Here is a 21,504-nt window from a genome sequence, read left to right on the forward strand (position 1 = left end):
CAGGCAACGGCTGCCAACCCCCCCAGTTTTCCTGTTCAGCGTGAGGCCGCATGGTGTGGGACATCCCTTTGGCCAGCTGGGGTCAGCTGTCCTGACTGTGTCCCCTCCCCACCCCTTGTGTACCCCCAGCCTCCTCGCTGGCAGGGCAGCAGGAGAAGCTGAGAAGTCCTTGGCTGTGCAAGCACTGCTCAGCAACAACTGAAACATCAGTGTGTTAACAGCATTATTCTCATTCTGAATCCAAAGCACAGCACCATACCAGTGAGCATGAAGAAAATACACTCTATCCCAGCTGAAACCAGGACACGGTGGTATTACAAAGTGGCATTTCAAGGCAATGCATGAATCCAGCAGGTCTTCAGGTGGCATTTCAAGGGCGCAGTGGGGCATGGAGGCTGGCAGTGGCAGGAGCAGTCATAAAACAGGACGCGCAGAAAGGATTGACCTGAGCTGAAGGATGCATTTAAGTGCTGCTGACCTTGTCATCAAGCCTTAAGATGAGACATCTGCCGAGATGAGCTCTGTTTATGGTATTTTCAAACTTTATTAATAGTGATACCGTTGCAAGTCCTGGCTGCGATTTACAGCCTCTGTCACAAAGGGTGTCATCTGGTAATCCGGCAGAACGGGCACTCTGCGCCAGGGAGCCAGCAGGCCGTGGAGCCGTGGGCCTTTCCCTGCAACTGCTTTATTGCCACCTGGGTGCTGGTGCCTGGGCTGCGGAGCAGGAACGGGCTCATTTAACCTTCGGGAGCGTGGTCACCCGGACACACTGCGCTGTGGGGGGCGGGGGGAGCAGGGCATAAATTGCGTGGGGATGTTCATATTGCTGCATATTTGGCTCCATTTAGCTGTCATGTGCCCCACTGTTATTCTCAGAGACATATGCATTCATTCCTTTAATCTGATTAATAAGATGTAAGGGGGAATGTATAGCCATTGTGAGGCAGTGAATCAGCTCTGAGGACAGCTAATTCGCCGGAGAGGAAATCCTGCACGGAAGAAGCAGTTTGGGGATGGGAGTGTTAAGCCAGAGGTGCTACTGCTTGAAATGTTTTCTAAGGCTCTACCTTTAGCTTACTCCTTGTTGTTTGTCGCTTCTCAGCTCTCTCCCAGTGTCCTGGTTGAAGGACACCTTTGAAATGAGGGATGAGCCATAATGAGAAAAGAGACAAAAATTAATCAAAGATGACACTAGAAATGATGTGAAATAATTTCTTTGGCATAGTATTCAGATATAAGGAAGTGTGTATATATGTGTGCGTGTATATGCACACACATATACACAAACTGTCATTGCTCATCACCGGTAATGCTCGTGAAGGACTACGCAAAGAAGAAAACTAATAAACGCTGAACAAAGGCAGAAGGTGACCTTCAGTTAAGGCTTTGGAGTCGGATTCAGAAGCCATGGATCCATGTGCTTGGTCTCTCGGGTTTCCTGGGGGATTTCAGGGCTCCCCTGGGCTGGCCCCTGGCCCCAGCTCCTCTTTTCTCCTCTCCTCAGGCAGTGGCCACCCCCAGCCCCAGTTTGCCCCAGCAGCACCGGTGCTTGCCCAGCACCAGGACCGCAGCCTGCTCCCAGAAGGGCAGAGCGAGACAAGGATGGGTCACACCGGATGGGCTGGGGAAGAGAAAAGGAGAAAGACGACTTCCATCATCGTCCTGTCTGACTGGGAACCATCGTGGAGACATCAGTGGTGCCAAGCGACAGTCGGTCCCTGAGTTTACAGCACGCAGAGGCAATGAAGTTCTACACAGTGCCCAGCATCTCCTACTAAAATTGTGTCACCCTGATGATCACAGGAGTCCGGTGCACGTCTCGCTCGTCTGCGTGTCAGAAGGCAGACTGCTCACCGGCAGAGGGTGGATGTCGGAATTTCCCTGTGAGGCCATTAAACAAGGCTGCTGATTTTTTTTATTTTTTTTTTTTTCCCTCAAGGAAAAGCTCGCAATGTATAGGTTTTAACTTGCTTAATGAAGCGTGAGAATTGAACGGTAATAGCTGTTCTTTGAAAGTCTGGAAAATGATGAAAATCTGTTAGGATCAATGTATTGTCTACTAGGAAATAATCTGTTTCTGAAAGAAGCTGGTGATTTGTTCTTATTGTCCTGTGAAATTAGAAAATATTACTATTTATGAAGCACATTTATAAAATGTGCACTCTACTTTTAAAGAGTTGGCTTAAGGGCATTTACTAAAAGCCAGATTTATCAAATAAGGCACATGTAGCTGCATTACAAACCAACTTCACTTAAAAACAGATTTGAGAAGTAATGTAGTATGTAGGTTGTAAAGCTCTACTGGAAGGGAAACATAGCTGCTTAAAGAACAAAATGCTGCTCTTAAGCCTGGGTGGGTGGTGGTTTAGCCTGTAATTCAATTGCGTTCCTATAAAATGTTGTATTGGAATGATGCTGGTCATGGAGGTGACTGAGAGCGGTGGCTTTTGCAGAGACTCCCAAATTGTTGTTGTGATATCTGTCTTACAGTGCCATTCTGTGTAAGCGAAACAAGATAGGAAATTTTGTATTTTCTCTGCAGAGGAAGACAGCAGGATATTTCCCAAGCCTGTTGTGCGGTGCAAGAACAAGAGCAGGTATGAGTGTTTGGTTTTTGGGGGTGGGTGGTTTGCAGAACTGGAGGTTTTTTTCATAGTAAAATTCTGAATCAGTTTAGCGGAGGTGTTTACCTCTGAGCCTAGGTTTGCTTTCAGTGTTCTTCCATAGATACTCCTCCTCAGCTTGTTCCAGTGTCCCATGTGAGATCCTTCAAAAATCCTGGTTCTGGAACTGTGACTTCGCAGAATTTGGTCTGCTGCAAGTGAAGAGTGATAACTGAGCAGCTAAGCAGGAGCACACATTTTTTATGAGCGTTCAAAGTAGATCTGTATCCTAATAGGAAATCAATGTTCAGGTCACAAGGTGGAACAGGACAATGGGATCTTAAATCACACGGGAAATAAAAATTAAAAGTCACAGTGGACAATGGGATATAATTTAGGATTTTGCTGCAGTCAGAGATGGTGTATCACAAAAATTGCTCACCATAGTCCTATGTCGTAGTGTCAAAATCCACGCCAAGCTCTTACATATCCAGTTGACTTCTATCAGGAGAAGAGTAAAATGGAAACGTTGTAATGGATTAGAGAAAGCCGAATAAGCTCATGCCTCTCAGTGTGAGCCTGTGACACGTCAGAGCTAGCAGAATATTTCACTGTGCAGGTTATTAAAAATGAGAAAATTGTATACAGTGTAAAGTTTGATCTTGATTGATTGTGTATGCTTAGAGCTAAGTCAGGTCGATCCGAGCCACTGCATTGAAAAAGCAGTGACTTGACAAGAATTGCGTGGATTGCCAACATGCTCAAAACTGTTTTCACTAGTTTACTAAAATAAATACCTCAGCCCTGCCAAAACGCATTAAAGGTGAAGTGAGTCAGCACTAAGGCAAATGCAATGAAAGCTGCCTCGCAGGCAGCGTGCGGCAGCCCTGGTGCAGCCGGGCGGTCGGCAGGCTTTGCCATCCCCACGAAGGGGAAGCTCTGGCCAAGTGGCCGCAGCCCCGCAGCCGCCTGCCCCGCTCGGCCACCGCGCTGCCACCGCCGGGGCAGCCCGCAGAGCTGCCGGGGGTCTCTGCTGCTTCCCCGCACGCTGCCCTGAGCCGAGGTGGCAAAAGCACCGCACTTTCTCCTTCTCAGGTCGATTTGCTGTTTGCTTTTTTTTTTCTTTTACTGAGTCAAGGCATCTGTGTCGAAATGATCCCGTTTGAAGTTTGTCGAATTTGCATCAGCTGCAGCTCCTGTGGGAAAATCACAGCTGCTTATATATGCGTATGCACACAGAGATATAAAAAATAATAGAAGTGCTGAGACACGGCAATGGGATTTTAATTCACTTGGATGGGGACCAAGATCTGTCCATGTCCATCTCCCCCCGATATATCTATGTGTATTTAACGGGAAAGTGTGTCAGGGAGTCCTTTCATGGTTCAGCTGGGATTCTGCTTTGTACAAACACCTCTCATCACACAGAATACCGAACAATTTCTTAGAGAAACTCCCTCTTTGGAGAGGCAGGAAATAGCCAGTGTTGTATTTTAAATAACCTCCACTGAGGCTCTTTCTCACCTACGTGCTACAGATCTCTGAAGTGGAACAGATGGTGTCCAGTCCTGCAGTGTCATCTGCCTGCATGCACTCATCTTAAGTGGATTTGGGCTAGGCTTCTGTTTTCTTTTTTCCTTTCTTTGCATGCTGAGCAAGAAATGGGGAAGGGAGAAAAATGAAACATAAAAGGCAGATGCTGGTAACAGAGCAGAAGTGAGAGTTATAAAAATGTCACAGACATCTGCAGAACTGCACTTAGTGGAAGCTTCACCATTGCAGCAAAATTGCCCGCAAATGACCTGCGCAACAAGATGAAGTGCAAGGGGCTGCTCCCTGGAAGAGCAGCCCCATTACAGCCCCAGGACGCGGCGCTGTGTGTGTGGCAGGTCGGGATGCTGTCAAAGGGACCTCATGATGCAGGCGCTGAACTCCTACCAGGTCCAGGAGTATCAAATGGAGCAGGAACAACAACCCTGCCCGTTCCTTGGTGCCGTTACGATTAAATCTGGTCGGGGCCTTTCTAGCTACTAGAGGGCAGGATTTCCATCAGGATTTGGTGGCATCGATAAAGCCATTTTTATGGTTGTATTTTGCTGCAGTTCTGACTCTGCAACAGGGAAAAGAAAAAAATTCCTTGCTTCTAGAAAAGCTGATGAGCAGGAGTTAACTTGGGGTATCTACCTCCAATGAGACTAAATCCAAGGTAACTGTAAATACCTACAGGTCCTCAGGAAAAGAGAGGGATGTGAGGCTGCCCAAACGTCTCTAAAAAGTGAAGGGATCTGAAAAGGTCTATTTTTTTCTTTCAAGTTCTTTCCCCATATCAAATCAAGGAGAATAGAGAATGAATCTCTAAACCTCTAATCTCTGCTTTGTGAATACATTATTTTCATGTCTGAAAAGTTCAGTTATTTCCATTTCCAAGCTGGTCACAAACATAACTAAAATCTGTAGATTAAAGATTGAAATATAAAGTTAAATCCCACACGAGGAACAAGCTTTTCATTAGTAATTTTCCAGATGAAAGGCCCGTACACTGCATTCCTACCTGCACGAGCTGCCTTCTCCTCACAGCCCCTCCTGCGGCACAGCAACGATCCCGAGCTCACGCCCCCACCTTCCCACCCAGGGCTGTTGCAGACCCGAGGGAGGTTCGTGGGGGAGGCAGCAAAAACCTGTCACTGTAGTGTGCGGGCACTGTGCTGGCCCTTGCTCAGGCTCCCCAGGAGACCTCGGACAAGCCCGGTGATGCCTCTCGGTGGCAGCTGCCTGGCTGTGACCGTGGAACAAGAGCAGCTGCTCTGCACCGCGCTGCAGTGGCTGTGCCCAGCGCCAAGCCCCCGTGCCTCGGCCCCGCAGAGCGAGGGCTGCCAGGCACGTGGGTGATGCCAGTGCCTGCAGCACTGCCCTTGTCCCCAGCCCTTGTCCCCAGCCCTTCCTCTTGAGTTGCTCTTGTTTTTTGCCCTAATGCTGGAAACCCAGAACACCAGGGCACAAAACCACACAAAAAGCATTGATTTATTAGCTGCATTCCAAAGGGATGCGGCTGCGGCAGTAGCACAATAGCCACGCGTCTGGTGTGCAAAGTTGAGACCATTGTAACAGGCAGCTACAGCTGCTTTTGGCAAGAAAATAGTTCACAGAGCTTATTAAAGCCAGCAGGATATAATCAATGTGTTGGTTCATTTAAATGAGGAAGCAGAGTTGTACAGAATAGGTGGTAGATACAGCCAGCACATTGTGTATCGAGTTGCACAAAATAGTCTTTCTTTATCCCTGGTAAGAATCCCAGTACAAATTATATAGGGGACTAAACAGCATGTAAGCTTTTAAGTCTTGCTTGTTAAAGCTCGAACCACATTGCAGCCATCGCAGGATCCCAGCACGGGGCGTGATGAGCTGAGCATGCTGGAGCGCACGGTGCTGGTCACGAGCCTGCTGGGCCGGCCAGAGCCTGCGAGTGTGCGCGGCGGGGCAAGCAGCGCGAGGGCTGCGGCTGCTCTGCCAGCCCCCGGGGCCCTGCTGCCGCGGGGTCTTGCACGAGGTGCGCTGCCACTGCCCGCCGCAACGCTCTCACGGGTGCAGAGCAGAAACTTCGGTTACCTCGTTCATTGAGCCAAGGTGTCAGCCCGATCTGAGTCTGGGCGCTGTGGGCACTGCACCCCCCGCACGGTGGTGTGCACCGGGAGCACCTGCAGGACCCTTGGGCTGGGTACATGCAGAGCACCAAGAGCTACTGAGTCTTAGAAAAATGGTGTTACATCTTGAGCCAGCTAATCTTTGTCTGAAAGGACATCCGCTAATGATTTTAAATGAATTTTAACCAACTCAAAGCAAGTTTTAAAGCATTGGAAAGAATATGTGCAATCACAGCACTTGCGCAGCCAGATGCCACAATCTAATAATTTAATATAGTCTTAATTAGGTTTTGGTGATTTTTTTTTCTTATTTAAAAAAAAAAAAAAAAGCAGTCTGTCCTTCACTGTTCAGAAGGCTGCTTCCTACAAACTGGGTCACGGTTTTGATGAGCCAAACCTGCGGCTGCCCGTCAGCTCCTCGCTCCTCAGCCAAGTTCTCGGTGCAGCACCCAGCGCACCGTGGTCAGGGGTGGCCCTCGGTGCCCTCCAGGGCCAGGCAGGTTTTTCATCTACTCCGAAGCCCATTTCTGGAAAACACATTTGAGCTTCAAAACCAGCTTTTTGGAGCATGAGTCTGTGCACTACCAATGCCAGTGTCTGTCCTGGGTCCATAACAGTGCAAATTCTTCTGATGATTTGTAATCCCAATTATCTGAAACTAATTCCGTCTGAGAGCCAAGAATACATCTGGAGGAGTTTAGCTCAGGTTCTTAGCCAGACAAACTAATCTCTCCTGAAATCCTGCTGGTTGCCCTGCTCTCTGCAGTGCTGGTACAGACACAGGTGAGTACTGTTTGACCCACAAAGGAGATTTAGGTAGGCTGGACAGAACAGGAGCTTTCTTTTCAGGCTTTGAAACATTTTGGTAGCTTCTAGAGGTGCTCAGGAATGAAAAAGCCGCAAGCTGAAGCTCGTAAGAAAAATGGTCAGCTATCTGTAATTGTCAGTGTCAGCTAAAAAAATAGAATTGGCTCTTTTTATAGAGTTGTGCAGGTCCAGCAGTAATAAATCACTGCTGCAGACTGGTCCTCGGGATGGTGGTGACCTGTCACCAAGAGTAAGTGACAAAGTGACTTTGTGAAAGGATGAGAAGCGAGCAGAAAGTAAAGCTGGGGGCTGTTTGGAGGGGTAGCATCCTGCCGGGGGGGCTGACCTCAGCATCCCCCCGTGCCTGTGCAGGAGGCAGCCATCTGCACACAGGAGGAGGCGGCACCTGCCCCGAGAGAGCGTCTGCGCGCACCTTGCAGCTGCTGTGCCCAGCTGCTGGCTGCCGGGGGGCTAAGGCGAGCTCACACCCAGACTGGAAACTGGTTTTGTGAAACAGAGGGCTGAAAAGCTTCGTTTGTTGCCAGATCTGCTAAGATTTCAGTGCTTGCATCACTGACAGAGGCAGGAGCTGTTGGTGGGTCTTGGTGCAAGGATGGCATTCCTAGTTTTGGATTAGACAAATAAAGATTTGGATTGGGACTGAATTTTATAAAAGAGAAGCTGAAGTATCCAAGCACTTCGTGCTTTTCAAAGTAGCTGAAACCGTCCTGTCCACTCCAGTGCTTGTCCAGAAGTGGTGGGAACATGTGTCATCTAGGGGAGAGAGCAGGGGACCAGGAAGGGTGGAGAGCAGCGGTTCTGAAATGACTGTGCCTTAGGTTTTAAAATCACACACGCAGTAGTCGTTTCCCACTCATTTCCAACTGGCTTTAAGCATCAGCTCATCAGGGCAATTCAATTTGATGTAACAAGTAATAAACATGATGTATTCCCTCTTTTATCTGTGGCATAGTCTTTTATGGATGTCCCATGCCTTCATTAAAACGTGTGCTGTGCTCGAGTTGTCCAGCACAACTACAATGGAAATCGTTTTGAAAAGAAAGAAAAGGAAGAGCCCATTAGAAAGAGCCACGGCACCAGAGGCAGGGCGCCGGCAGTGGCGCAGGCAGCAGCGTGCCGGCCCCGTGCTGCTGTGGGGCAGTGGCGCCTCGCACGTCCCAGGCACCTCCTGCCCAGAGGGCTCCGGGCGCACGGCAGCCGTTATTTAAGCGATGGCACCAACACGTCCCTGCCGGGTGGCAGAACAATGACGCTTCGTGCTTCTGGAGCACGTTTTCATCCTACGAGTGTTTTGCAAACAATTGCACCTCACAGATGAGTAAGTGGCAAAATTCCCTCGGACAGGATGATTTTTCCTGTATTTAAGGAGGACCTGGAGCCCCGGCAGCTGCCAGCCTGGCTCCGTGCCCTGCTGTGGCCCCGCTCAGTGCCCGCGTGCCCCCCCCGTGACGGGACGAGCCCACGGCCACCAGCACCGGCCCAGGGCTGACTGCACGTGGGAGGCAGCTGGGGCTTCGGTGGGGCCGGCATGTCTTGCTGAAACGGCTTCGGTGTTTCCTTCCGAGGGACAATTTTCAGCAGAGGGTGGAAATCCCTGCTTGCCAGAGCCAGCTTTTTATCTCCCTAGTTGATGAAGAAATTACATTTGTTCATATTTTAAAACCGGTCAAAGAATTATGTGTGTATTTTCCACCCAATGGCTTAAAAGCCCTTATCTACATTTTTTTCTGTGCTCATTCTAAAATGTGTTGGCCTTGGCAGTTGATTACTTTAATTTCCCCAGGCAGGCATTCATTATACTGCAGCACTCACATCTTTATGAAATAAGATGTTTTATGCAGCAAAATGACTCTGGTATAATTAGCAAGATATTGTTTCTAAAGAAGCCCTACACTTCTACTTAGGTAAAAGGGCATCCAGGGTAATCATTTAAAATAAAAGCAGATAAATCACTGAGGATTCAGTGCCTTGTCCCATAATATTTGCTTCTTGGCACTGATGATCCCAAGTGTTAAAAAACATGAGTCAGGCTTTAAAGACTAGCCTGAGCCTTCCTTCCCAGCAGTGAGCGTGGACAGCCGCCGGCGGCAGGGCCGTGAGCCCCAGCTGGGCTCGGTGCCCTCACCTCGCTGCGCTCAGCCAGGGCCGTGGGTTCTGCACCCCCATCGGGCTCCCGGGGAGCCAGCCCTTTGGTTGTCCGCTTGCTAGCGAGGAACAGAAGAGGAAGAAAAACCTTTTATTTTTCCTCTTTTTTTTTTCTGCAAAAGCAAGAGACATTAATCATAGGAATGCTAAATACAGAGGTTGGTCTGTGTCATGCAAGGATTATTATGTAGCGACTGATTAAGGCAAGTCATTTTCTCTTATACAGCCTGTAATGGATAAGGGCCAGCACAGGGCTGCTGCAGCCCCGTTGTTCAGTGTGTGCAGCCTGTAAGGAAAGCCACCCACGGGGCTGTCTGCAGGCGGGGACCGGGCATCGCAGCCTCCTGGAGGCGGTGCTTTGCCTGCAGGTGCCCACGCATTTCCCCAGCCGCATTTCTCAGGTGTGACTTGCAGCACCCTCACCCACAGGTGAGGTAGAAAAGCCCAGTTGTTTGATCTTCCCTGCTCGAAGCCCGCCTTTCCCCCCCCCAGGAGGGAAGTGAGCCCTGACCGCGGTCACCCACAGCCGCAAGCAGCAGCCGCCACCGTGGTGCTCTGTGAGCTGGGGACAGCCCGCTGCTGAGCCTCTTCTAACAACAGCAACAAAAAGAGGTTTGCAATTCAAAATAAAACTTCAGAAGCGGGTTTGACAGCTTGTGTCAGCAGTGACTGTGGTGCAGGCGAACCAGCAGAAAGTCGCCAGCACCCTGCCTGTGCCGCCACGCCAGCACCGTCCCCGCTCCCCCCAGCAGCCAGGGACAAACCCACAGCCCCGCAGGCTGCTGGCAGAGCCCCGCCGCTCCCACCGAGGAGCTGTCTGTGTGCTCTGGGTTGTATATTTAGGACTTTTTCTGCTGTACTGCCGTAACTAAATGTTTGCCAGACGGAAGCTTTTTTTTTTTCCCCAATAAAGATTTATTTTCTTACTAGCCGATAAGTGTGCCGTAGCCTTTGTTCTGGTAGTCCCAGTGCTCAAAACCAGTGCCTGCTGCTGGGGCACGGGACAAGGAGTGGTGGCTGTGGGGTGAGGGGACAGCTGCCCCAGCTCAGCCACGGGTTTCCCATCTGCTGGGTTTCATGGCAGGGCTCAGCAGCAGTGGGGGCTTGATCGTGCCAGGCAGTATGTATAGCCTGTGTGCGTATTTATATAGTGTCTGTGTATACATACACTGTGTGTAAGATGTTTGGTGTATATCTAGATACATGTTTTTGTGTATGTGTATGTACTGTGTGCATATATGGTGTGAGCGTGCTGTGTGTATGTATATATAGTACGTGTATACTTACGCTGTGAGACTGTGTGTATATGCATGTACATCTGTGCGTACCTGTCTCTGTATATATTGCATATTGTTCGTGTATGTATATACGCTATATATAATTTAGACTATATTATATATAACTATATCCATAAAACCATATATTTTTTAAATATATGTACATTTCTATAGCATATGTAAGCACGTCCGTCTGTCTGTGTGTACAGAAGTGTAGCTGTGCCTGTCTCTGCAGTTGGTGCACGTGCCCGCTCACTCGCCCCGTGCTCGCAGGGCCATGCGGGACACCCGCCGCATGGGCAGCCCCACGGCTCGGCACGGCTGGCGCCCGGCCAGCAGCACGCTTCTCGCTGCTGGCTGTCCCCTTGTCCCCACGCACGGTGACAGTGACAGGACGTCACCTCACCACCGCCACGGTGCTGGTGGGGTCGGCAGGCTGGCAAAAACACATATCACTCCTGCAAGACTGTGCTCTCTGGCCTTGTTACGCTATCCTGCTTAAGAAATTTCACATGCTTAGTCATTCTTTTTTGTGTAAATATCATGGTAAAAAGGCATGACATTTTCTGGGCCGTTCTTCAGTATTAATAAGATTCCAAGTAGAGGGTGACCTTTTCACAAAGGATTTGTAAATGCCAAAAACTGCATAAAAATCTCTCTTTCTGAGGCAGAGTGAGGCTTCATAATTTTGCATTTATTTCTTAAATGGTTTTCTTGCCTTTCCCCTTTGGTTTTTATCATCCCTTTCCACCGAATGGCCGTGATGAAACCTGTACCTCCAATAACAGCCACAAAAGAATGAGAAAATCCAGCAGTAAACCAACAGCTCACCAAGGGAATCATTTTGCTGCGGAGCAGAACGAATTAAAGCAAAGAAACAGGAAAAGGACGGGGCGCAGTGGGGAGGGTCCCACGGGGCTGCGCGCCCCTGGGGGAGGGACTGAGCACCACGCGGTGCAGCAGGGACCTGCGCCACCACAACGCCTGTCGTGCGTTCAGGACTGCATCAGCCGTGCCTGCGGGAGGGAAGATTTGCCTATGGCTTGGGGGAGGTTGGATGCAGCATGCAGCATGTGTAGAAAGAGGGCATATACTGCTTTTTAATCACTGAACCATTTACATACAGAGAGCACAGAAAACAAGCACAAAGCAAAGACTTGAGGGTTTTGTATTTCACTAAGGATACTTTATTTTTTCCTGCCTTTACAGAATGCTTTGTTAATCTCTGTACACATATTTCCAACAGGCCACAGCAGAGCTAAATACATCTAATTAAAAAAAAGGGCTGGTTTGTATTTCACCAGCAGCCAAGGCCTCACACCAGCACCATGCAGCATCTGTGAGCTGCGCCCAACACAGCGCGGCCCCAGGACCACAGGGCTGTAGCTGGAGGCTTGGGGTGTTCCTCATTCCAGCGGCCCCGGGAAGACATTTGCAGAGTGCCTCCTTACAGGTTTCATGCCCACATCATCTTTTTTTTTTTTTTTTTTTTCTGGTACTTGCAGCAAAATACAGACCTTTTTGTAAACCTCAGTTCCTTTGAAGATAGACTCCAGGGGACGGTCCTCCACAGCCTCTTGGGACAACTTGAGTCAGCCTGGAAATTGGGTGAAGCTGGAGGACATGGGAAGGATCTGTATTGCTATTTTGTAAGTTCAAGACCTTCATATTAGAGCTAGTCTGTGCAGCAAACTGAGGGATGAATTTTTCCTTCACATCCACGTTTTTCTCGAAAAAAAGAGAATGGTATCTCAAAATCGTTATGTCCCCCCAGCTGGTGTGGCAGCAGGACCACCTAAGCCAAAGCTGCACTGTTGAGAATTTAGCTCTTCTGAAAGGCTGACTCTGTCAGAGAAACATTTGTAGGTGTCAGCGGGAGCCTATCAAAATGAATTCATTATCAAAGAGGCTGTAGCCGTCCCACTGCTTCCTCCTTGTTCAGTGACCCACTGCAGCATGGATAGCTACAACTACATCGCCTTAATTAACGTGTCATGTAAGTAGGCTTGCCTGCCGTTTTGTTTCAGCTACTCTGCCACCTTCCCTGTCCTTTGACTTGTTTCAGCATTTTTCATTTCATCAAAATGTCACTGAGAAGCCCAACACCAGCACCATCAAATTTGTTCTCTTCTCCGTCTTGCAATATCCCAAAGACTTCACTCGTTACTGGCGTAGAATCAGGCTTTTCATAAGCTACAGCTTAAAAAGGGAAAATTAAGTCTGGATCTGACTCAAATGCAAGTTCCATATTTTAATGTTTTATCACCTCAAAATATCATCCTCCTTTTAATTTCCTGAGTAATTCTTGTGCCCAGCTCACCAAATGCTAATGCACTCCATAGGATTCCTACCAAGATCTTCCAAAGGCTTCCACATTTTCACTTCCATTTCAGTGAGATGTCAGGTTTCTGATCAGAAGCAGCAGGAGCAACAGGCTGTAGCTTGGTGTCTAACGTGTCACTTGCATGTAATGAGGACGTATACAAGAACAATTTCCATAGTTGAATAGGAATCACCAGGTATACATGAACCCAGCAAAAAATTACCTCTAATGTACTGGTAAATTATCTGGAGTCTGGCCAGATGCTTACATTTTCCAGTTGTCTGAACTTTCCCAGGTTCTTCAGTCAAGGCCTCTGAAATCTGAATAGTTGCTTGCTTGGTAGGCTTATCATGTAATGATGCTTGGCAGGTTTAATTTTCTTCTTAAAAGCTCCATATTATGTAAAGAAACGCTATACAGTTGTGACACGAGTTAATTGCTCGGTTATCAGACAATAAAAATGTTCTGCTGGTTGGTTTTCAAAGGTGCTAAGGGCATTTTCAGCCCTGCGATGGTCCAGTAGCAGCCAGTCTCTGTATTGCTTAAGGCTCGCGTTAGCACTGCTTCACTGGGATCCACAGCACGACTTCAGAGGCAGAGCTGGCAGCTCTCCCTCACAGGCAGGGTGCCTGGGCCCCAGCGGATCCTCTGCTGGCGATGGGAGTCGCCTTTCCACCTGATGCAGCTGCGGGCCTCTGGCAGACTCTGTCCTTTCTCCACTGCAGAGCTCACAGCTGCAGAGCGGGACCCACGAAGCGGCCCCTGCTCCCCGAAACTGCCTGCCCCTGCGGACTGCAGGTAACGAAGGCAAACAACAAAACTTGAAGCTTTTCTGCACCAGCACTAGGAAAAGAAGGAAAGGGAGCATTTAGCATTCGGAACCACAGTTCCAAAATATTCGGCATCAACCTGCAGATGCAAGGCCGCTGTCTCACGTTGGTTTCTGTGCAAGTGGGACATCCAACATGCACGGCCACCGGAGAGCTCTCCAGGGACTGGGCCACCTCCAGAAAACCTCCTGGTGCAGCCTCAGGGAGGCAGGACCGATAACTCCCCTTGGCAGCTCGTTCCGTGGTGTTATCCTTACAACTTTTCTGTCATAATGTACACTTAGCTTCTGCAGGGTAAGCCATTACTTCTCGTTCAGTTCTCATTGACTAATGAAAGTAATTGGTCCCTGTCTTCTTTATTATGTCCCTCTAAGTGTTTGTAAAGAGCTATCATGGCTCCCTTTAGTCCTCTTTTCTCTTCACTTGGAGAGTCCCAATTCACTTTAATCTGTCCTCCCTGACCCTCACTCCCACTCCCACCTTATACATCAAGTAACAAAGCCTAATTACTTTGCAGATGTGTCACGTCAGGATGATAAAATTAAGGGGGGAACAGCAAAATGCACTGTAAAAACAATCGTTTGTATTCCCTGCAGACCAAGAGCTTTCCCGGAGGGGTACCCACAGCTCGGGCAGGGGCAGGGAAGCTCTGCAGCTGCGTTCCACGTCCGCCAGACCCCCCCGGGACTGCAGCTTGCGCCAGGCATCGCCCCGCTGCGCCGGGCAGAGACGGGACGTGCCGGGCGGGGGGCGAGGCAGAGGTGCGAGCAGAGGCTCCGCGTTCCCTCTCATGCGCTATAGCATTAAGTCAGGGGTTAATTTGGATTTACAAAGTGAAAATGTCAAGCTTCATTTGTATTCTGGCACCCAGCATTAATTACCTTTCCTTTTTTTAGCATCCATTCTTGTATTCTGTTTCTTCACTTAAAGCTGATAATAAGCTGTCCGTCTATATAACCATTCTGCTGACACAAATCATGATGGATATGAAAAGCAATAAAAAGCAAGTCTAATGAGACATTGCTCAGAATGAGAGAAAAAAATTGAACCACGTTCTTTAATCATCAATGTGCAAAGCCAACTGGAATAAATTTGTTTCAAGGAGGCTTCATTTCTATTTAAATGTAAAATACACTGAAGTGTTTTAAGAACCACAGAAAACTATGGATTTCTGATAAAGCATTATCCTTGTAATCCCAGCCAAATCAAAAAGAAAAGACAAACCAAAACAACCCTCCGGGCATTGCAAAGAGGCCAGTGGCTTCTCCTGCTTAGAGTTTCCAGAGTGAAGCATAGAAAACTGCAGGTACAATGAGGTCGCTGAAAACTTGAGTCACTCGTTTCCTCTGGAAGACAAAGGAAGCACTTCCTTACCGTGCAGGCGATGGGAGCCCTGGCACAGGTGGTGGCGTCTCCCTCTTTGGAGAGCTCCAGAAGCCACCTGGGCACCCTGCTCCGGTGTCCGGCTGGAGCAGGGCCTGGGCCAGATGGACCCAGAGATCCCTGCCAGCCTCAGCCCTTCTGTGATTCGGTGACTCGTAAAACTGCCGGCATCATCACAAACCTTGGCAGAAAAACCCTAGCGCTGAGCTGACATTATAAATAAGACTATCGCCACATAAAATCACGGAAAGATCACAAGCAGGTCAAAAGGTTCAGTCCTTTGCCCTCCCTCTGCAAAAGCAAACAAAAGACGAGATTTCAAACCACAAGCAAAGCGGGGGGGGCATGAGGAAAGCCCCTCATCAGCCTCCCCCAGGCCCCCTGTGGTCCCGAGCCCCCCCAGCAGCACAAGGCTCAGCCCCGCACCCCGCCAGAGACCCCACCGGAGTGAGCCCCCTGCAGCCGCCCGCAGTGGGGGCAGTGACCCCCTGGAGCGAGCCCCCTGCAGCCCCAGCACAGTGACCCCGGGGCAGCTGCAGCCCTCCTCAGAGCCGGGGAGCAGCGGGGCTCAGAGGGAGAGGACGAGCAGCCCTCCGGCAAAATGTTGGGGCACGGGGGGGGGGACTGGTCCTTCTGGCTCGAGGTTCTCTGCCTGCGGTCGTGCTCGTCTGTTTACCTTTGCAAAGACGTTAAGCAGAACTCACGGCACCAGCCTATCCGCACGGCCTTGGAGCAGGCCACCGCGACAGATCAAACCCCTGTGCAAAGCCACTGCGAACAGTTCTGCACCTTCCCGCAGTGGGTACGTCTGAAATGGGTGTATGCCACAGAGCTAGCATGCCCTGAAGATTTCTGCTGGGCCTGCTGGAGGCAGTGAGCAAATTCCTCGTGATTTTGGCAATCCAATAAAAACTGATAATGGGCAGCAGTCCAATGTAATGAAGAGGGAGGCTACAGGGACACAGACGAATGTGAGGAGTCTGCTACAGCAGCCAAACCAAATGATGTGGTAACTCAGTCTCCCTCGAAGCCCCCGTCAGCAGAGCTCCTCATGAAGAGCACCTTTGCCTTCCCAGAGGCCGCAGCCTGGATTTGGAGCCTGCTTTTTCCTTCCTGGAGCTGTGGCAAAGCCAAGTCATCCCCGTGACTGCAACCAGCTGACAGAGATGGGCTCAGAGCAGCCCAAGCTGCAATCTGTCTGCAAACCCCCTTCACCTTCAGCAGCCGCCCAGCCTGCCCCCGCTCCCCGCAGCGCGGTGCCAGCAGCTCCCCGCACCCTGCCCTGGTGCCTCCGGACTTGGGCACGGCTCCTGCTGAGCTCCAGACCAAGGCCCCAGCTGGAGGCCAAAGCAAAACCCCGCAGTGCCATTGCTGCCAGGCATTGCCCTCCCGAGGCTGCTGCCCGCATGGCTCCTCAGTCCTGCTTGCTGAGTCCTGAAGGGGCTGTGAGCAGCAGCTCCCACTGCTGTCTTGCAGCAAGCACTGTCCTAAAAGTGCCCCAGACAGACAGAACGCCCCATCTGGTGCACTCCAGATTTCATACTGATGAATTAGCCATCAGTCTTTTTCTTCTTAGACAAGCAGGCTCAGCTTCTAGTCAGTACTTTTTCTCTCCTCCCTCTTACCCTCCCAGTACTCATATTTTCCCACATCCAACGCTGAAGCTGTATCTCTAATTGCACCCATTGCAGAGTAAAACATAATGGCTAGCTATAACACCCAGCTCCGCTGCAATGATCCAAATGTTTCAGTGCAATATTCCAAATGCTGTGATCTTGAAGTGAGCTCTATATTAGGAAGAATTATGAAATTTAGAGTAATAATGCCAATCTTAGAGAAGAAAAAGTCAATTATATAGCTCAAGGCTTTTCCAATGATACCTTAAAATAAATCAAGATGCCAAAGTTTGGTCTATTTGCTCCTCCCCACACACCCATTCAGCACAGCATATATCAAACCACTTTTACGTATCTGGCACCCACTCGTGTGGGCTGGGCAGAACTGGAATCTGCCCCTCAGGAGTTTCTCATTGCCATCGCCACAGCGGTCAAAGCACTGTGCAAACTGCTGTCGCTGCAAGCTGTGCCTTGTGCCAATGCCACCCCTCTAATCTGCGTACTGTTGCAGCTCGGGGTGTGCAGCCCCTAAGGTCAGTCCCGCCTAGGAGCAAACAGGTGGGCACTCCCCTCCTGAGCGCCCGCTACCCCAACTTTGTTAGGAACTGTTACACACTTCACCAACGTAGAGGAGCTGTAATATACATAATAGTTCATAATCCCCCCCTTCATACAGAGTTCTCCCGTAACAAGTGACATCCCAAGCGTTTTAAACATGAAGCAGTCGGAGCAGTCACCAGCCCTACGGTGTGCTCTGCGCTGGAGCTTAGCAGAGCCCCCGCCCTGCTCTACCTCCACTCTGGTTTACGTGCCGCTAAACATGCAGTGCTTCAGCGAACAACTCCCTCCCCGCTGCCAAACTGTGTGAGATTAGTGTAAGAGTTGTAGGCCTTGAGAACAGAAATTCACCTGAGAGTCTTTGTTTACCTTCTAGATAGATCTTTTGGAACATGTTCTGAGCTCATTCTCCCCTGCTTTATGCACTAATAAAACCATTAAGAAAAAGAAACGAGATTCCTGACCAACATCTTCAGAAATCAAGGCATTAATAAGCATCGGATGGTGCAGAAACCTGCAGTGAGATTTTTGGATAAATGGTGTGAAGAAGGTGAGACTATGAATGGCCGTTTCTTATGCGCAGTACAATAGGAACAGGGCACCCAGTTAAATCATCAGGCACTGTGTAATTAAACTGTAAGAGGCATGACAGCCAGAAGGATAAATGGGTTCAAAAAGGGATTCAATTAATTCAGAGAGGAGAAACCTATCTGTGGCTATTAAGCCCTTCAGTCCCAGTGCAACTTCTGGCTCAGGAAGTCACTAATCTGCTCATTACTAGAAACTGGGAGGCTTGTTTGCAGGCAGGGGGTCACTTGGTATTTGCCCAGTTCCTGCTGGAGACAGGGTACTGGCTAGATGATTTTGGATGCCCCAACATGCTTTGTCTCATGTGGGTCTTCCAGCATCTTCTCACAAGACGTGCTGTGGTGCCCCCAGCCTCCAGCACCCCTCGTCCCAGAGGTGGCACTCGCGGGGAGCCGGGGGCCACCAGCTCGGTGCCAGGGACGCCCCCACGGCCGGGCCCTGCGGCTCCAGCCGCGCTCCCTCGGGGCAGCGGCCGGGCGTGCTGCAGGGCGCAGGCACGGGGTGCTCCGGCAGCCGGGCCCCCGCCGCGGGGCCATCGCTCACAGCCGCCGGCCCTGCAGCGGGCGCGGAGCACGGCCAGCACAGCACCCGCAGCGCTGCTCCCCGCAGCACCGCAGAGCACGGGCAGAGCAGGCGTTTCTGTAGGTCTGCAAGCCCTGTCTCGGGGGGCAGCCCGTGCCTCAGGAGCAGCAGCAGTCAGCACGTCAGAGCCACGATGGGACCGGCCAAGGGCAAGCCCTGGCACTGGCTTCTGTGTCTGATGCCACCAGAGCAGGATGAGATAACCCCCTCCTGGAAGTGATGGCCTGAAACTCCCTCAGTGCCTGCACCACACGGGGTGCTCCATGTGCCCCAGTTCAGTTCTGAGTGGTTATGAATACAAAGCATCCCATGATCTGGGCCTCTGACACCGCAGAGACCCCCTGCTCCACTGCAGCCACAGCCACGACCCCACAACCTCCTGTAAAAAGCAGGCATTCGTGCTGTGGATACTTGAAATGCCACCCCTGAGCACTGTGCGCTTGCAGAACCCCCCAGGAGCCTCCCCAGGACGTCCCCTGCTGCCCACGTCCCCGTGGTGCCACCCCCGCGCCCAGCGTCTGCCCTGCAGACACCCGGAGTGTGCCAGCAGCATCCAGCACAGCTGCCCCTTCAGTGCTGTGGGCTCTTTTTCCCTTTGCATTCCTTAAATTTAGGTAATATTTTACTGTTCTAATAAAGTAACTGCATTGGCACAAGAACAACATTAACATTTGCAGTGGGGGGTTGAGAAAAAAACACCATCTTTAAACCTCCACACAGAAAATGATCCTGATCAACAAACGGTGGTGTCACAGCCACAGTTCCCTCTGCAGCACATATCATCGCTTCTCCTTCAGGTCTTCTGAACTTGAATGCCTCCGCTGCAAACAATAACAAACAACAAAATCAAACATTTTTTCCCCAACAAACACCCAGTCTTTGTGATTTCAGATGTTTTTGTTTCCTTGTTTTATCTGCATGAACAGTTTGAATGGTTTTATAATTTGCCTGCACTTCCATTTTATTATATCTGTCTTCCATCTGTTATTTTTATGGCTTATGTTACCATTCTCCTCTCTCTAATGCCAGCGGCTCTACTGTAAAATCGATGTTGCATCCTACAAACTTATCACCTCACTCCAAAAATATATCTTGTGCAAGAACTGCCTGGAGAAGAATGAATGGATCTTTTATTAATGATTTTCTTGTAGGAAGAGTTTACGCAATAGTTGTACTTGGTGCAAATACATCTTCTCACTGCACTTTGCAAAATTCCCACTGAATGATACAGAGCTCATTCACCAAATGTGAAGAAAAATTTGGCTACATGGGAGTGTCTAGGCTTTAGATGACAATGCTTTCCACATTTTTAGTGTAAGCTCTTCACACGGAGGGAAAACCCTCTCCAAACAACACACCCTGGAAGCCCCAGCATTCCTGACACTGCTGTCACAGCAGGACATGCGCGCCAATGCCAAGTTAGCGTCAGATGGGAGAAGCAATATACTTATAAATATAGATACCCTTAATATTGCCTCCAGTACTAAAAGTTCTCAACTTCAATGAGATAATACAAGTACCTGATGTGTCATAGTATATGACCAGTTCAAATTCTCACTTTTTTGTGGGCAACACACTGTTTTTCTCCTTGTTTCATAATTTTCCAAGCACAGGTATAATTGACTCTGGCTTGCTACCAAGAGGTTTATTAAAATGGCAAGGGATTAAACTAATGATTGTTAGGAAGATCTAATTTCAACTATATCAAGTTGTTCATTACACATTTATGGCTACTAACCAGCAGAGCTCAAATAAAGGCCTGTGGGTTTGTTTACCTTGCCAAGGCACTAAGATGCATCCAGTCACGAGAATTCAAAGGTTGAGAGCTACTACACACCTTGCTATGGAGCTGGAAGAGACTAAATTGATGATGAACCTGCAAGTCCAATAAATACAAGCGTAATTTAAAATGTATTAAAAAACAAAAACTACTAAAACATTAATATTTAAATTCCATCCCCTGCAGTGTCACCACAGATCTTGCTGGCAGAGCAAATATTTCTGAAGATGAGTGTGATGAAGTCACAAGAACTGCCTGAAACACTTCTTTGGCCAAATTCCTGACATGGATTGGAATAAAACTGTCACAGGCATAAATCTGGCCCCAGGTGTTCTCTCTCTCGCACTGTTAAGGAATACAGCAGTATGAGTTTCTAGCCCCCATGCAGGTGAAGTGGAACTCAGAGGACTGCAGGGAATTAATTTCAGTTGGAGACCTCAGCAAGGCGTTCATGCTGCTGCAAGCACCAGGAATGGCCTCGGAGCTGCAGCCAGTGGACACAAGAGGTTGGGTACTGCTTTGTGCTGCTGGATTATGGTCAGATAGGAATATCCTGCAGCAGGTCTTCCAAGCACCCAGCTGTGGGCTGTGGGGCAGAAGACTCAGGTTTTAACAATCAGTGGAGGGAGGCTGATTTGCCCTCTGGCACTTACCTTTTCCAGTGGGACTCCTACTCAGAGCCTGAAGGTGAGGAGGTGAGGGATGCTCAGACCACTTCAAACGCACGTGTCACATCTAAACAGACTCAGGACTAGGTCACCTGAGCGACTCCGAAAGCTCCTGTTCCTGCTGATGGTCATATGTCAGTTCAAACACTGCTGGAGGGAACTGAAGGCTGCTTGAGAGAATGGGCTTTCAGTGGTCATTCCTAAGTCATTTGCTTTTCAGCATCACTTCATGCAAAAAGTGCTTCAAAACATCAGGATTACTGACAATGCAAAAAAAAAAATCCTGTGCATGGTCGCACCAGGAAACAGATGCTATGGCTGAGGAGTGTGTAGGGACAGCGTGAGCCTGAGTGCACGCAGAACTCCCACCTGTGATTTAGGGGGAGGGAGGCAGGTTTGCCTCTTACAAGGCTGGTACACACAGAACAGAGCTCCATGGACAGCAAGGGACTGAGGCTAGTGTTTTACTGACCGAGGACTTGGTTGAGGCATTCTCCGTTTTAGATGCTAGAACGCCGATCCTGCATCGCTCCCTAGTCACCTCTTCCAAAGCAGCCTTCCCTTCCAAAGGGGCACAGAGACCTCTTCCTAATGCTGCCAGGAAGCACAGGAGGGTCAGCGAGTAGAAGTGCAAGCAGCAGAGCTGTATGCAAATATTTTAGACGCCCCCCCCCCCCCC

The 21,504-nt window shown here is 49.5% G+C and overlaps 2 long non-coding RNA genes across 7 annotated transcripts in view; one reads left to right on the plus strand and one right to left on the minus strand.

Annotated features, from left to right (window-relative positions):
* The window catches only part of LOC308180605, a 193,693-nt gene extending 181,711 nt beyond the window's left edge, over positions 1-11,982 (plus strand). For 2 of the 5 annotated variants that reach the window (XR_013941056.1, XR_013941060.1), the window contains 2 exons: positions 247-530; positions 1,508-11,982. This is a non-coding gene — a long non-coding RNA (uncharacterized lncRNA). The remainder of the gene's footprint in view (positions 1-246; positions 531-1,507) is intronic. The other 3 variants (XR_013941057.1, XR_013941059.1, XR_013941055.1) reach the window with 2 other exon arrangements.
* Positions 11,983-18,981: 6,999 nt separating this feature from the next.
* On the minus strand, positions 18,982-21,480 carry LOC308180610. 2 transcript variants are annotated; one of them, XR_013941073.1, is made up of 3 exons: positions 20,811-21,480; positions 20,153-20,253; positions 18,982-19,198 (listed from the first exon to the last, which is right to left on the minus strand). It is a non-coding gene; the product is annotated as an uncharacterized lncRNA (long non-coding RNA). The 2 variants fall into 2 exon arrangements; XR_013941074.1 differs by having other exon boundaries at positions 18,982-20,253.
* Between the last annotated feature and the right edge of the window lie 24 nt (positions 21,481-21,504).

The sequence above is a fragment of the Anser brachyrhynchus genome, assembly GCF_964034855.1.
Source record: "Anser brachyrhynchus genome assembly, chromosome: 20".
In the NCBI taxonomy this organism is placed as follows: domain Eukaryota; kingdom Metazoa; phylum Chordata; class Aves; order Anseriformes; family Anatidae; genus Anser; species Anser brachyrhynchus.